This window comes from Rhea pennata, chromosome 10 (assembly GCF_028389875.1).
Source record: "Rhea pennata isolate bPtePen1 chromosome 10, bPtePen1.pri, whole genome shotgun sequence".
Lineage (NCBI taxonomy): Eukaryota > Metazoa > Chordata > Aves > Rheiformes > Rheidae > Rhea > Rhea pennata.
In genome coordinates, this window is record NC_084672.1 from 23061516 (window position 1) to 23077583 (window position 16068).

General features: G+C 39.7%; 1 protein-coding gene across 9 annotated transcripts in view; it reads right to left on the bottom strand.

Annotated features, from left to right (window-relative positions):
- Nucleotides 1-16068, bottom strand: part of NEO1 (neogenin 1) — a 194574-nt gene that overhangs the window by 115146 nt on the left and 63360 nt on the right. The gene's annotated exons all lie outside the window — the stretch shown is intronic.

Below are 16068 nucleotides of genomic sequence, written 5' to 3' on the forward strand. Positions count from 1 at the left end.
GAAAAAAGCTGGTGTGAAGCTAAATAAAACAGATATAAAACTACTTTTGTCTTAAAATTAGTATTTTCAAAAACAAGCAAATATTGAAAACAAAATACAGAAGTCTTTAGAGTTCTCAAAAATGAGAGAAGACATGCAAGTAACATCTGCCCGCTGCTCCGGTGGGCTCTGTCCTTAAAGAATATATAGCACAGAAATGGCAAAGTCAAGGAAATGTCTGTTTGGTACATTAGAACAAATATAGCTCGAACCATATTGTGTAATAGCCACTGATTCAACCAGAGTGGAGCACAGATGCCCTCTAGTATGCATTCTGGGAACAGATGATTTGGGGGAAAAGAAGGCTTCTTCCACTCTGAATTTTACAATCTACCTGTCTTCTTATAATGAGGCTTTCTCTACCAACTGAGAAGACTTCTGATATTGGAGGTTAAGAATTTAAGCTCAAAAGTTGGGAAGTGTTTTCTATAGCAACTTTGTCACCAACCATAGGTAAGTAAAGATTTGACTTCAGAGGAGTTTAAATAGACCATGCAAAGGAATGTGAGAATGTTAAAGGAGCAAATCTCATTGAAATTCAATGGAAATGGGATATCCCTTTCAAGATCTTCACCGCAAAAAGTCTCATCTATTGACCTATAAACTAAAAATCACATCTGTTCACATAAAAATATTTCTCATGTTAATATATTTGAGAATTAAATTTAACAACAAAATACTTGCAGCACCGATTTAACAGCTCTCTACACAGCATGCATCACCTTTCCGAATAAAAATGTTTTAATGACAGCTTCCCACAACAGAACAGGTATCAGATCTTCCAATGGAAATACTCAGTCTACTGAACGGCCTCCCATCGCTTACCCCAACAAAGTTCTCTACAATGCTCAATGAAAGCAATAAATACAGCAAAGGAGGAGGGGAAAAGACAAAGCAGGGGGAGGAAAAGCCTCCTCACTGCCTTTGGTGGGGGGCGGGGGGGATGGACAGTGAGCTGTTTCATCAGCTCGTTTGCCTTTTACAAGTCACTCAGAGGCAACTGTGCAGGCTGCACTGACATGGGGAAAGGCACATGACTGCAGTGCAGTAGCATCGCTGCCCCATTAATATTAGCATTTTTTGTAATGTTTGCTCTTAAAACTAATGCTGTCATCAGAACGGCCCGTGAGTACTCACCACTTTTCCTCTCTACAGCACCCTGCTTCAATTACGTTCTGCAAGGCTCTCTTACCAACGCACCGCGTGCTGTCAGTAGAGAAGATGGAAAGTGGGACTTCAGGTGACACAAATCAAACCATCCTGCTATAATTATGCAAGTATATGGAGCCTGCTGGGAATCAGCAGGCTCTGAGAGCCTCTAATTCAACACAGCTGTGCGCAGCCAAGTCCCCAGAGCAGAAAACACAAGCTCTCTTCATAAGCGATGCCTGCTAGTCATGCTTAACCCACGAACGACACTGCAACCGTTCAGCTCAGCACCCACCTTTTCCACCTCCTTCAGCAAGTGAAATCCCTTACTCGCATTTTCCCATTTCAAGTTTGATCAATCTGAAAAAACTCTGCTTATCCCATTTTGTTAGCATGACGCTTTTCAACTGTTTTAGACACCTGGCTGACTTCCACAGAGTACAATCCAATATTTTACTTAACACATCCCTCAAGAATATGACAAGGAATTTAACAATGACACAGACAAACTTTTTTTTTTTTTTAGCACCCAGTTTGTTTGGTGTATTGAAGTCCTTCCTCCTCTAACGGGAGGATAAACAACTACTCGGACCAGAAAAGCTCCTGTTAAAGTATACCAGCTCTATGCATGGAAACAACTGCACAGTTCTTCAACGGGAAGGGCAAGAAAGGGCACAGAGGAGAGAGTTATCTACCTCTTTTGCCCCAGCTTCCTAGTAAAACACATCACCACACGCTCCATATCCATTATACATTGGTGCCGAGGAGCCCATCTCTTGTGGCTTTCCCTGCCCCTATCTGCAATACCCCACAGCGCAGGAAGGAATCTCTACCATGCCCTGCTTTAGCTAAATATTCTTTTGATCAGTTTAGGTTGAAGGCCTGTTTACTTTCAAGCAAATCCCATAGCATCCTTTTAAGCACTGGAATTGTGATCTTTATTGTCCAACTTTTACAGAAATCCTTGGAAAGGCAGCAAGGAGCAATCTGATGAGATGCACATTCGGGCTTTTTTCACCTGAATGAAGAGTGGTTTTAGTTTGACTGTAAAAATTCTTCACTAGCACTCACTTAAGCACACATTTTAATGCATGTTTTTAAAACTTTTATACTCCCCCCCCATAGCAAAATAAGCCTGAAGCAGATCACCAGCATCAAGTCAAGTGCTCTACAATCAAAGCCAACCACGTAAGAGAGTTAACTGAGAAAACCCACAGAGCATCATCTCTGCATCGAATAGTAAAAGACCAAAACACACAAACTTACGTGCCACCATACGAGAGACCAAGGCCATAACCAACACTCAGCCAGCTGCAGGTTAAATGCCGTGAAGTTTGCAGGCTTTGTAGCCTCAGGCACAGAGAATGACAAATAACCTCTACGGGGCCCCTGTGATTGTGTTCCTGGGGGGGAAATTCTTTTCTGATTATTTCAAATTCGGCAATCAGTGTAATTGCAAGATTGAGTAAAATGCACCAACTATTCACCAGCAACAATGTTACTACAGCTAGAAGCAATAGCATATGTGGCCTCTAGCCATGGCTGATCTCTGATGCTACAGAGATGAAAACCAGAAGAACATGAAAAAAAATATATACATAACTGTCAGGGAGGGGGTGTCAAAAACACAGACTTACCTAATCCTTGCTTTAGAGCTTTAAATATTAAATATAAATATGGTACAAGTACAATTTAAAACATCATTTCCTTCAACTCCTCTGGAGAATACCTGCAAGCTGGACACACTATGACTTCTAATGCATCACATTTCTAACATCTAGGTCACTTCTGTCTTGTCACGCTATCCCTTCTGCAAGCTTATAAAGGTCCACCTCCAAACAGGTTACATACACACTTCCCTCTCCCAAATACTATTTGGCAGCTCCTTTTATAACTTTAGCCTTCTGAGAATATTTCTTCTAGTCTCCAGTGCCGCTGTATCCACAACCAACTTGTACCACTTTGATCATGACCTTGTTTTAGTATTACACTTAATTATTTTGCATCCTTGATATTTACTCATTACTCCTTCCTTCCAAGGTATTCATACAAATTAAAAAAAAAAAAAAAAAAAAAAAACACACACAGCTTCTCTCAACTTTATTTCTGCTTAGTTAACGAAGTTCAGATCTTCGATCTCTCTTTCTCATTCCTCTAACCATCGCAGTGATGGTTATTGCTCAGTCTGGGAGAGACCGAGTCCAGCCTCCTGCTCAACGCAAGACCCGTTACTCGGGGCTTGCAAACCTCCACGGCCAGAGCCCATGCAGCCGCGCTGGCAGCCCCTTCCACTGCTCCGCTGTCCCAGGGAGCAAAACTTTTCCCTTAAATCCAGCCCAAATCTCTTGCTTCAATGGATAGCCAACGTCTCTTGCCTGCCCACCAATCGCCGCTGGCAGAAGGACAAGGCGACAACAGGTAAATTGAAACGTCTATCGCAATTTAAGTTTTGATCACAGATGTCCAGGTTTATACAGCAAAAATACTACCCTGCATCTACCGAAAATATCTTCCCAGTGCATTTGAGGATCCCATTAGCTCTTTTCACACTAGCAGATTATAGTCAATCCTGTAAGGAGCCAATATAACTACAGGTTTTTTTCCTTCTATAAAATCATCTATCCCTCTGTCTCAACTTAATAACAAGACTGCTGTTGCACGGGCCTGACGTTGCACGCCGTATTGAAAACTTTCACAGCATGCCCATCATACCACACTGCTCCGAGACAGCAACTCCGTCATCGTGAAGCTCGGATGCAAACCACTGAAAACAGTGACAGCAGAGCTCAAGACAGAGGAAAACAGAAGAACGCCAATTACCCCAGCCTTCATCATCGCTTTTAAAGTGACACAGCCTGCGGATCAGGCTAATCGCTCCATGATCACCCCTCCTCTTTTAGGGCGTATATTCCACATCTGCTTTTCTTTGAGAAAGGTACTAGCCTCGATTTCACAACTCATAAAAACCTTTACTAATGAACTTGCAAATTAATGTCAGTCATTTCCACAGCCTGGAAGGCAGTTCTGGACCTCCCAATTTCATCAGACAAGCAGTATGACTTCTGTTTTCACCCCAGATGATATAATTTTGTTTACTCTGTTGAACTACCACCAATACTGTCTCATATCAACAACTTAGAGCATAAATGAGGATGTCAAAGACTAAGGCCCTGCAATTTCTAACATAAAGCTGCATTACTCTTTATTTCAAATTCCTTGTTAATACTGTTTCCTAGTAAAATTCCCTGGACAAGACAGACAGCATATATTCTGTTATGTGCTGATGCCCCATTAAATAAGGTTGAGTTTAAAATGGTCTCATCACTCCTGAAATGAGTGTCAGTAAAATCTTTATATGATCACACTTTGGGTCTTTTTATTATACTTTTTTTTTAATCTGTATCATAATTTTGTCACATATTAACCAAAACTGACAAACTTGACAATAATGAGAATAGCCATAAACTAATTTTCACTTACTCTATGATTATTTGCAATTGTGCAAATTGCAAATAGAAGCCTGCATCATAGGAGAGGGCCCTTTTGTGGTAGCCAACAGACAACCATAAAACATAAATAATGTACTACAAAAGACATTCTAAATACAAAAAATCAATCATTATTGCTAATTAATTATTATTGATTCTGAGACCTGTTTATAAACACAGTAGCAGGTCCCACAGTGCTGGCATACTTCCTGCAATAATATATTACCAGAAAATACTCTTTCAGCTGCCAGTCTGGAGTCTTTGGCAATTGAGGGTCTTGCAAGCCTCTTTTTCCTTAATGTAATATCATTTTCAAATGCATTCAAATTCACTCTTTAAATTAGAAACACATTTAAAACCTATTTTTTCAAAGCTAAATTTAAAAAAAAGTTCTTATAATAGATTTTTCTCATAATGGTTTGTACTGACCAATCATTTGCATTAACAAGGCAAAGCAAGACGATTTATTATAGGAGTAATTCAAAGCCAGGTTGCATTTCTAAAGAGCAAGCAGCATCCCCCAGTCTTCCATCACCTGTTGCATTCAGCTGAAGGCATCACCCCATCATTTGTTAAAATGAACATAACAATAAATGATACTTTGGGGTTCTAACACTAAAGATTTTTTTTTTTCTTGTGGGTACACACGTTAATCATTCCTTGGCAGCCCAAACACATTATGTATCGATTTTGGAACACTGAAGGAAAATACTTCCGACTCAGCAGGAATGCAGGTTAATCAACTTGACTCCAGCAGGATCATTTCCCACCTGAAAAGTCTTCTAAAAACTAGCAAGAGAACACATTTGCAATAGTGCAAGCCTCATACGCATACTACAGAAATCAGATGCACCACAAACTTTAGATTTGCCGCTCGGATAATGCAAACAGAGAAAAAGAAAAGTCCCAGTTTTCTCCTTCCTCTTCTCCTCCCCTCACCCCAAACCCAGAGGCACATAAACAGTTTACTTAATGCAAATTTACTTCACCCAGACACTGCTTCCAGTCTAAGCAGTGCAGAGATTTGGGGCCCGTTATCTTTACTTCCGAAGAAGGAAAGACGTGCACCAGGAACAGCAACTCTGACGTTCCTGCAACGCGCGGGTGGTGAGAATCGTGGCCACGGTCCGCTGACTGCGGCACAGCCGGTGTTTCATCTCCTGCACTTACCAGGGCAACAGGAATTCCTGAAAACCAAGCCAGGTGCTAACCTAGTTCAGCAATCTTTCTGCAACCATGGATAGTGCCATTCGTTTTCAAGTAGGCTGGAAGGAGGGAAAAACAAAAACAAAAAAAAACCAAAAAACAAAACAAACAAAAAAAAACCCCAAAACCCACCACACAGTCCATGATCAGCCATCCCTAAATACCTTGTTCATATGACACTGCTCTTCAGAGTAAGTGCTACCTTCTGCTCAGCAGACACAGAGTACTCAAGTTTATTTAACGTGGATGCTATTACTACGTACACATTTAATCCTCCTTAGAATCCTGCTAACTCCCAGCATCACCATGTATCTTGCAGAAACAAGACCAAGAGAAGGGTGTGCAGAAATTCACTTTTTTCCCTGCTTACTGCTGGTTTGTGTAACTTTATGTACTCAGACCTGTCAGACCTCTGCATGCATTTTTGCACTCTTCCCGTGGGTCTGAGTCTCCGTCATTGCTACTCCACAGGCTGGAATTTAATGCAGTATTTTATGTAAGCATTAAACAGCTCTTAAAAAAAAAAAACACATATGTTTATCAATTATCTGTCTCAAATTATTTTTCAGCTTTTTTTGTGGAATCTCAATGCACTCAGCAAACATTTTCCCTGATTATTTCTACTTCAGCAAGGATAAAGTAAAACGTGCGAGTAGCTGACACGCTTCTCAAACCTATTACTTCCTATATATCAACCATGAAATTTTGTCGTCCCATTTGAGCCCTACAAAAGGCCGAACAGCTTACATGTTACAATCTGTCTCCATTAAAGGGTGCTGTTCAGGCACAAAGAGACCCAGAATGGTTATGCAAAGTGCTAACAATTAACACATTTTAATTTTCTCCTCCATTCTTGTTTGCCTACTCAATTTTCAACACATGACAAAATCATAACTCCATGACTACACTGTTCATTAGAACAGCACTGCAGAAAATACGAAGATTTTTAGCACAGTAACTAAAGGAACATAAAAACATGACACAACAGCTACAACTTTTATTATGCTCTAGTAAACTAGAGGACCTTAAAGACATTGTATACTTGGTCAGTGCATCAGCTTCTCACCAAAATCCTGTTAAAAAAAATAGCAAAGTTCAGCCATCTGTGGACAATTCATTAAATTATCTTTTCTTGAACATTATTCAGTGTCTTTTGTCCCAGTGGCAGAGGCACTGAACACGCTTTAAAATACTATTTGTTAACAGGACTTATTTCTTGAAGCTCAGTAGCAAATGGAAGAGACCTCCTGACTGCAAAATCCATTCACAGAGAGCAGAAATTCAGCATTAGCTGAATTACCAGCTACCACATTAATTGTTTTTTTTTTCCTTGCTTTCCTTGCAAAGTAGACAGAAGATAACACAACCTGACCTAAGATACGCAAGACAGACACTCAGGAGATGGACTGTTCTAGCAAGAGTTAGAAAACGAACAGAGGAAAAGCCACTGCACATCTGTGTTTGCTAAATTAAAGCTGGAAATACAGGGAATACAAAACAGGAATCGGAAGTTTCAGTACAAAAACTGAAATTACGGCACAGCTACGCTAACAGAGCCTCGGTGGGATAAGTAACATGGCACGTACCAAACGCAAAGTACAGACCTACAGGCCAAGAGGGGAAAGATGTCCTGTACGTCCCGTAGCTCACCTATATAACCTGGCATGACTCAGTCAGGGACTGTTTTGACCGGGCCATCAAATCAGCCCTCCCCGAGGTCCCTTCAGACTACACAGAAGACTACATAGACGTAAAGCAACAGCGTCCAAAAATATTTAAGAACATGCTGCAAAGAGGAGTAGGTTTATATCTGTGAAAACCTGAATGGGGAAGGTGAAAGCAGAACTGATAAAGCCAAGGAGCACTTGGCTGGACCAGATGAAGTTCAAGCTTTGCAACGCGGGATGCTGACCGCAGCTTCAGCAGAGGGATTGCACCAACGAGCAAGACTGGCTCCGAGAAGGGATGTGCATAGGGGACCTGGTGATTTTAACATCAAAGATGGGGAGAAAAAGGAAATAAGAAGACTTTATCCTTTTGAACTAGAAAAAGAGCAAAAAACACTGCCTACCAGCATGTAGAACTTTATACTAAAAATAAATTTATCATTGCTGCATCCTATTTGCCCCTTCTGACCTGAGAAAGCATATTTTAACACCAAACCAACCAAAAAAAAATCAAATAACCTCACAGCTACTGCTGGGATTAAGTGAGAATGACAACATTAATTCAAGGAGCATCTTCAGAAGTACAGAGCTCATTGACAGAACCTCGAACTACAAAAAAGCTAATGGGAGGCAGAGGGAGCCCTTGGTGCCCAGGGGCGTCAGCTTGGGGCAACACTGCAAGCAAGAACCACCTAGGAATTAAAAAAATAATAATAAATAATAAAAACACACTAAATCAGCTAATAGGGTAGGTGAAATAACAGTACTATTAAAACTGAAAGCAGGACTTGCAACTTAGGGGCAAAGAACAGCAAAGCTGCAGGGTCAATAGCACTCCCCAAGGCTGCAAGGAAAAGCTGCAGGAGATGCAACGAATCTGATCCGTGCAGACTCTGAAACACAGTCTAACACCCCAGCAAAATCGCTGTGGGCAGAGGGGGTGCAAACTACGGACGACTTACTCAGTACTGCTGAAGATCACTGTAACACCAAGGACAGTGAAGAAAGCACTGAGAGACATTAATAGATGACCTTAGCATAAGGTATGTGGATTGCCTCCTTGTTTAAGGAACCTCAAGTCTTGTCAGTAGACTGCCATAAAAAAGAGAAGGGGCAGGAGAAGAAAATAAGCACAGGCTCACAACTACTCTTTCGCAGACAAAAATCAATGGCCATAACAAAAGGAGAATAAGATCCAAGTATTCTGGTGAAAGAAAAGAGCTTGACAGGTTAAATAATTTTAGACCAGGCGAGGCTATCAATTACGAAAGCTCATGCGACCAAGCTATTCAAAGGAGATTAATGTACAGAAAGGACTGTCATGACAAATTTATCAAGAAACCAGAGGAAAAGAAAGACCAGAAAAAAACTTTTGCAGGCAACTCTATAGACAGAGACAGTTGGTACCTGAGGAGAGACAGTGCGAGATAAGAAATACTCCAAACAATTTTATAGAAAAGCAGTGAGAATTCATGAATAGTAAAGAAGCCCCTCAAAAACAGCATATTTGAGAACTGATACAACATGAAACTTTCTAATTAATACAACAGGGGAAAGAATTCCATTTCTTTTTCAACTAAATGCTTATGTTTTATTAAAGATGTCTACAGACAACAGGGGTGCATGGCAGAAACGAGGAGGGAAGCGCTAAAAAGAGCATGAATAAGTAGCAAATTATTAGACAAAACAGCACATCATTCAAAGAGAACAGCAAAAAAAAGAAATAGAAAGAAAAAACAAAACAAAACAAAACATCACACAACCAAGATGTGCGTTATCACACCACTGACCCTGGGACAGTGGTTTGAAGTTAAGCACAAAATACCCAAAGAATTTTTTATTATTTTATACATAGATAGATATATATATTTTATATAATTTATTTATATAAGTTCACACACTGCTGTTACAGATCTACTTATGATCCCTCTTTTAGGGCTATGAATACGATTCTCACCCTCTAATGACCATGAACAGGCTTTAAGCAGCTCGCTGACCCACGCACTAAGGACAACGATGGTATTAGCCTAAATGAGCTATTTAATTTTATTCCATATTAGGTTAATATGATCATGAAAGCCTAAAAGGCCTCTACATTTCTGCATTTTCAGGGAAAAAAATTTGGTTTTAATACTGTTCAACCAGCAAATTTTAATCTCTTCATCTAGTTTATAATTTACTCATTAGATTTCAATAAATAGTTTAAAAACAATTAGGTTTAATGAATTTTCCTGTGGTGGGCTTTCACCCAGGCCAGGCAGAATCAACGTAGCAGCAAGCTGTACAGCTACCTGCCACAGATGTTGCAAGAAGCCATCTGCTCTTAAATCCTAACTTCGTACACTGCTTCAATACGAGCAAATCTAGTGTTTAAAAATAAATAAATAAAAATAAAAAGGTTCTACTACTAAAAGTTCTTTTAACTACAAGATGCAATTGCTGTGTGCGCACACATAGATGGGGACAGATGGGGACCTAAAGGAAAACAGACGCTTCATCAATAATTGCCCTTTTTCCTCCATAATTGAACAAAAGTTACTATGAACCAAAGCATGCTGATCTTTGCAAATATCCAGCTTCGGTACAAAACCAAACTGTTTTAGAGCGATTAGGCTTCTACCGAATGAATACAGTCATTTTAGCCACAAGCAACTCCTCCAGGCCTTTCCTACCACCTCCCCTGCAGAGAATGAGACCTGACCAAATTGGTCAAATCCCTGTTCCAGTGAGATTATAACTTTACCCTGAATCTCTAATACTCTAGGAAAAGTGTGCAAAGTAATGCAAGATCACAAAATAAGGCACTCTCAACATTATTGGGGGGGGGGGGGGGGGGGATGAAGGGAAGGCAGCCAGATAGCATGTCCAGCACTGTCTCCAAGGCAAGCTCTTCCAAGTTGTATGCCTCCAAAATGAACTATCACAAACTACTCCGGAACACCTCTGTCCATCTCTCGAGCGCTTGCAGTTACTGTTTAAACAGAAGAGAAATGAAGGCAAGAGTATACTAATCAGTTTGTTCTAATTCTCCACTGAAGATATGCAGAACAGTGCTCAAACTGGACCTCTGTTGTCAGTCCAAGAGCTATTACCAAAGAGGCAGTTTTGTCTTTTAAGCTCTTATGAATAGACAAATGTGGATTGTAAGTATCTGAAATGACATCTAAGCTAGAACATTTATTGTCCTACTGTCTAAACTCTCCAGTTTATACTGAAATGAATAAACTACAATCTTTGCAAAACCTACCTCTTTTCAATTTATCCATCATCAAAAAGAAATGCATTTTAATGTAAGATAATTTGGTACAGACTCAATGAAAGATGTAGATGCTTTTTTTCCCCACAGAAAGTGTACTTTTGCAAGAAAAAGTTGTCACCCATGCCATTTACTTTTATTAGTTAAGTGCTCTTAAGTACACTCCATAGAAGTGTCTATGCTCTTAGGTTTTTCCAGTTTAAAAATGCTCAAACTTCTTTATTCATGAAAATCAGATTTTAAGTCTTTTTTTCTTTTTTTTTTCTTTTCTTTTCTTTTTTTTTTTTTTTTTTTTTTTTTTTTTAAAGAACAGGAAATATATAACACTGACTGAACAAAGAGAATGTGCTATAGTTTCTGCATCTCCAACGAGTTAGCAGAAGCACAGTTTGCTCTACCACAGAATTAAGCTTCCCTGATTTCTTTGGGATGGCGCACACAGTCCAGAATGACACAGAAACGCTCTTCAAAGTAGGCAGGCAAACTTTACAGAACAGACACAATTACAGAACTGCACAACTTGATTACATTCGTGCAGTGCTCGATACCTACTGCAAAAGGCAAAAGCAGGCAAAATTTCATCCTACATTAACGTTTAAGCATAATTTTTTTAAAAAACTATTCACCACTTATACACAAATAAAAGATTTTGACATTAAGTTTCTAACATGTGATATGTCAGAGCATTTAAGTTCTCACGATCACAAGCTACGTCTTTGCCATGTGCCTTGCAAGTAAACACCCATCCAGCTTCCTCTCCTTCCCCTCCCGCAAACTGTGCTCCAGGCAGCTCCTAGGTATCTGTTTTCGGCTACAGCTTTACGTACTATATAGAATCCAAAATTTGTATTGGATACAGGATTACTTATTTCCGTATGGTCTTTTCCTAGGGTATTCATGATGGACAGCACATTGGTATATTAGACACAGTAATACTCTAATTTATTGAAGAGAAATTCATTATTACTGCACTGAGCGGGCGAAGGAGCGGTCTCCTTAAGACCATATAATGAATCAGTAATAGAAGCAGGATTAGATGTCAGCATCTCCTGGCTCTTAATTCAATTAATTCCTGCAAAGCACATTACATTAAATGCCACAGCAGTTGTTCATCTAGACTTCATATAATTTCTGTGGCAGTTACACAGACAGGTCTTCTGATCATCAATTCAGAAGCTCAAAACTACATAAATTCAAGCCACAAACAAAGTTTATAAAAGGCCATCTGAGTCGCCTAAAAATAGGAACAATTTCTCAAGTGAAATTCATTTTCCAGCTCATGTCTTGAGAATCAAATAAATCCCAGTAGTCAAATGCAAATCAAGGACTTGGCATCCCAATCACTGCGAGAGCTATGCAGCATTAGGCAGCAGGTTGGAGTATATAACCACAGCCTTCCTCCTCTGGTCTTAAATCTACCACTTAACTAAGGAATCATCTTCTCTTTTCCAGTCCCCTTACAAAAGGGCTACGCTTCCAAGTTTTACAAGAACCAAGGCAACAACATCACGAAGCATTTCATTCACCACCCAGTCCTGCCCTGTTTCCTGGCCACCAAGGCTGGTTCTCTATGCTGATGGAGACAGCTCAGCAGAAAAGCCAAGTGATGATATAAAACACAAATGTCTATAAGCATACCACATGCACAGGAACGGTAACTGCATGCTCAATACATTCTGGCATTTAACCTTCAGACACTTGACTGCACAGACAAAATATTCCTGCAAAGGTTTTTAAATGAAGTTTCCTAGCTTTTGAAGGAGAAACAAAGAAAGGAAAAAAAAAAAAAGAAAAAAAAAAAAAAAAAAAAAAAAAAAGGTGACGCCGGATCTTATTAATGAAACCGCAACAATCCCTCTGCCATGCAGCGGCAGCAGCATCTGAAGCCAGCAGCTTCAGCAGTCCAGTACAGTCTGAGCTCTATGATTAGCTGAACAAACCAGAAGGATTTATTCAGCGCAGAAAAGCAGAGGACCGCGGAGGATTTCATACCGAGGAACATAACATTCGAGAACGTGCTCCAGTGGCTAAACACAAAATTTTCATTCACAACATGCACATTGGGTATCCCAGCCCACACCTCTGCTGCTCAAGCACTGCCAGTTGTAAATAGGAAAAGCAGGATCTCTGCAGTTCTCAGTCAACATACAACATGAACAACTACATTTAAAACTTTGCACTAATAATTTTCAAGAAAAAACAATGCCCATTTTAGATACTGGAATATACTGCAGGCTAAGTGCTATGTTCCTGAAAAAATAAAGCTTTCACTGAACATAAACATTTCTTTTCTGTCAAGTCTCCTTACATTTTGATACTACAGTGCAGGAATATTTCTTAACATAGGTAATTCATCTGGAGTTTTTTGCAAAAAAAACTTCAAAACGCAGCTCCTGAAATTATTATAATACTTAAAGAATAATTAAAGACTATAACAAGTTTATTCACTGAGCAGAGAAAAAAAGGAAAATCAGTAAGTTATGTTACAGAACATTAGGTGCTTTTTCAATGAGAGAAACTCAAAAGTGCTTAGAGAACCTCAGACCTACCTGAAGCTCATGTCAGGGCAGCAATGCAGCTACTTTTCATAAGAGTAACTCATCACAACCAAGCTAACTACATATAATGCAAAGCATTAACAAATACAAGGTTAAGTAAGGGGTAGAAGATGAAGAAAGAGCTGATGGATTCATTTATTTTATCTCTTCTTTCCAAATATTTGAGTGAGCAAAGTCTTTAAACCATCATATTAAACTGGCAAATCCTTACGGTGAAGCTCAGAGGCGCTGTCTTGCGCCACGTCTGTTAGTCCTTCGTATTTCTCTCATCTCAAACATTGTTAAAGATTTAACTAAGTAGCAGCAAGTAGTGACTGTGAGTAAAGATAAATCATCTCAGGACTATCTTTATGTTAGTATTATTACACTTTCACTAACATATATACAAATTTATCTTTCCAAGATGAATTATAAATACAGTTCCAAGATTTGTAAATACTTTTGTATCTCTGCTTTGTAAGAGCAGCTCCAGCCCTTCACCCTTCTAAGGTTCAACTGGTGTTCAGCAGTCATTAACCAAAGTCAAGCTTACACTTCAAAAACTACCTAAAAAAAACCCACTAAGTAAGGCGCTGATAAAATCACATGTCTTTACACATATTTGCCATTTCCTTTGGCTTTCTCTAGTTCAACTCCCTGTAGTTCAGCCACATTGTTTGCACAGAGATATTCCAGCTTTTAAGAAACATGAAATTTTTAAAATAAACGTAACACTTCACAAACACACATTCAAACATGGTAACACCATTAAGTTTGCACAACAAGAGCCAAGGCAGCAACGAAGGAAAAAGACTTCGGCATCAATGATCTCAAGCTACGTTTGCTAGAAGGAACCCACACGTGGAAGCGCACGCTCAGTAGGGGAAGAACGGGCACATCCTGAAACTATTCACCATTAAAATAAACGAATTTCATGCTTTCAGTGCTCACTCACCTATGCCAAGAGGTCAAATCCAGAATTTCCTCCCCCTTCGCAGCGGCAAGAACGCAATTCTCCCGGAGGGCTGCGGACATAACCCCGGCACCAGCTGCCACAGGCACCGGTTTCGGTGTCCCCGGCTGAAGTCAGGATATCTGGTACGCTCCAGCTACGCTCCCTTGGAGCCTCTGCAGCTCTAAGCACTGCGACCCACCCTACCAAACCGCTAACACGGCTCCTTCGAAACCTCAGAGATGAATCTCAGGGTCCAGGTTTTTAACAGTATTTGAGAAAGCCCATGGAAAAGTTTGAGTATTTTCAGTTATTTCAATAACTTCATTAGTGCAGAAGCAATTTAACAACTTTTTTTTTTTTTCAAAATTAACAGGAATGCTATTAAAACCCCTTGAGCACGGTATTTGACAAAAGCAGAAATGGTCCCATTAAAGTCACCTAGAAGGTATGTATTTGCTTACATATTTTAAAGAGAACAAGTCTACTTGTCCTCACATCACCTTCTGCCTACTCTAACCAACTGAGCTAAGCCTGCCCCCCACTGCTTGCAATTTTGAAAAAAATCAAATATATTCTACTAAAAGTTATTCTTTAAAAACAACGTGCCATAATCTTTCAATAGCGTACAAGTTCAAAGAACAGCAAAGTTGTGATTTAAAATATTTCTTAATAATTTCATATTGCCTTTCTTTTATCACAACTCCTGATAGTTTTTCTCCTTTAAACACAAGAAACTGGTTTAAAACAAAAAGGTAAATACAACTTTTTTCAGGATCTTAAACTTGTCCCAGAAACTTTGATTCTCACATCCCAAAAAGGCTGGAGCAAGGCTTCTCAGCTATCGCCACATGTGGAAAAGGTTCCTGAAAAGCAGACTGTCAAGCACATTACAAACTATCCATGCCACACCATCAGTTTTCCAATGCCGTGACGAGTTTATAACACTGTGCCAAAAACAAATTGAAGCAAGAAGCCAAGAGACCAGCTCTTAAAACAAAACACTCAGTCACTGTCTAACAGCCTACACTCAGGTGCTGGGAATGTGTATTTTGTTCTGATTTTTTCATAAAAAAGCTTGGCCACGCACCTCTGCATACCATAGTGCTGCCTGTGAACAGGAGCAAACAGCAACACCTTGGCTTCTCAATAGCTGTCGTTCTACCAGCAGTGGAAGAGCACTGGTACTTAGCATTCAGAATTTTTAAATCCATCAAAAATCTTAAAATTCAAACTTTATCAAGCTGTTACAGTTCTACGAAGGTTCAGCATCGGTAGACTGCTCAGCATTATGTATCAGCTGTTTAAACTGCAGCCTTTTCCCTAGCAATCTAAAAGCTCTAAAACACATATTCATGCTCATTCATATCAAATAAGTAGCAGTGAAAACGTGCAAGCTACACTTAATTTCTTTTAAGGAGAATATTATCAAGTGCATCTCAGCATGACATTCATGCACGCCATACAAATGCAACAGCGGTAAAATTAAGCACAAAGGTATCTGTCTCCCCCGGTATCTTCAGAGCAAGGAAAGACCCTGCCAAGCTCACCACCCCCACAATTAATGCCTGAAAGCTTCCAGTTTAAAGATAAAGATGGGCAAATGAAATATTAGGAAAAATTCGGATAAGACAGAGCTGCAAATAAGGCCAAGAAAAACAGTATCAAAGTCAAAAGAGACCTCAAATCTGCCTTCTCTCACTCCAGAGCTCTAGTAACCGAAGAGATCCTTTTCCCCCCTCAAAGGACTACACCATGCAGAGTCTCGGCAGGG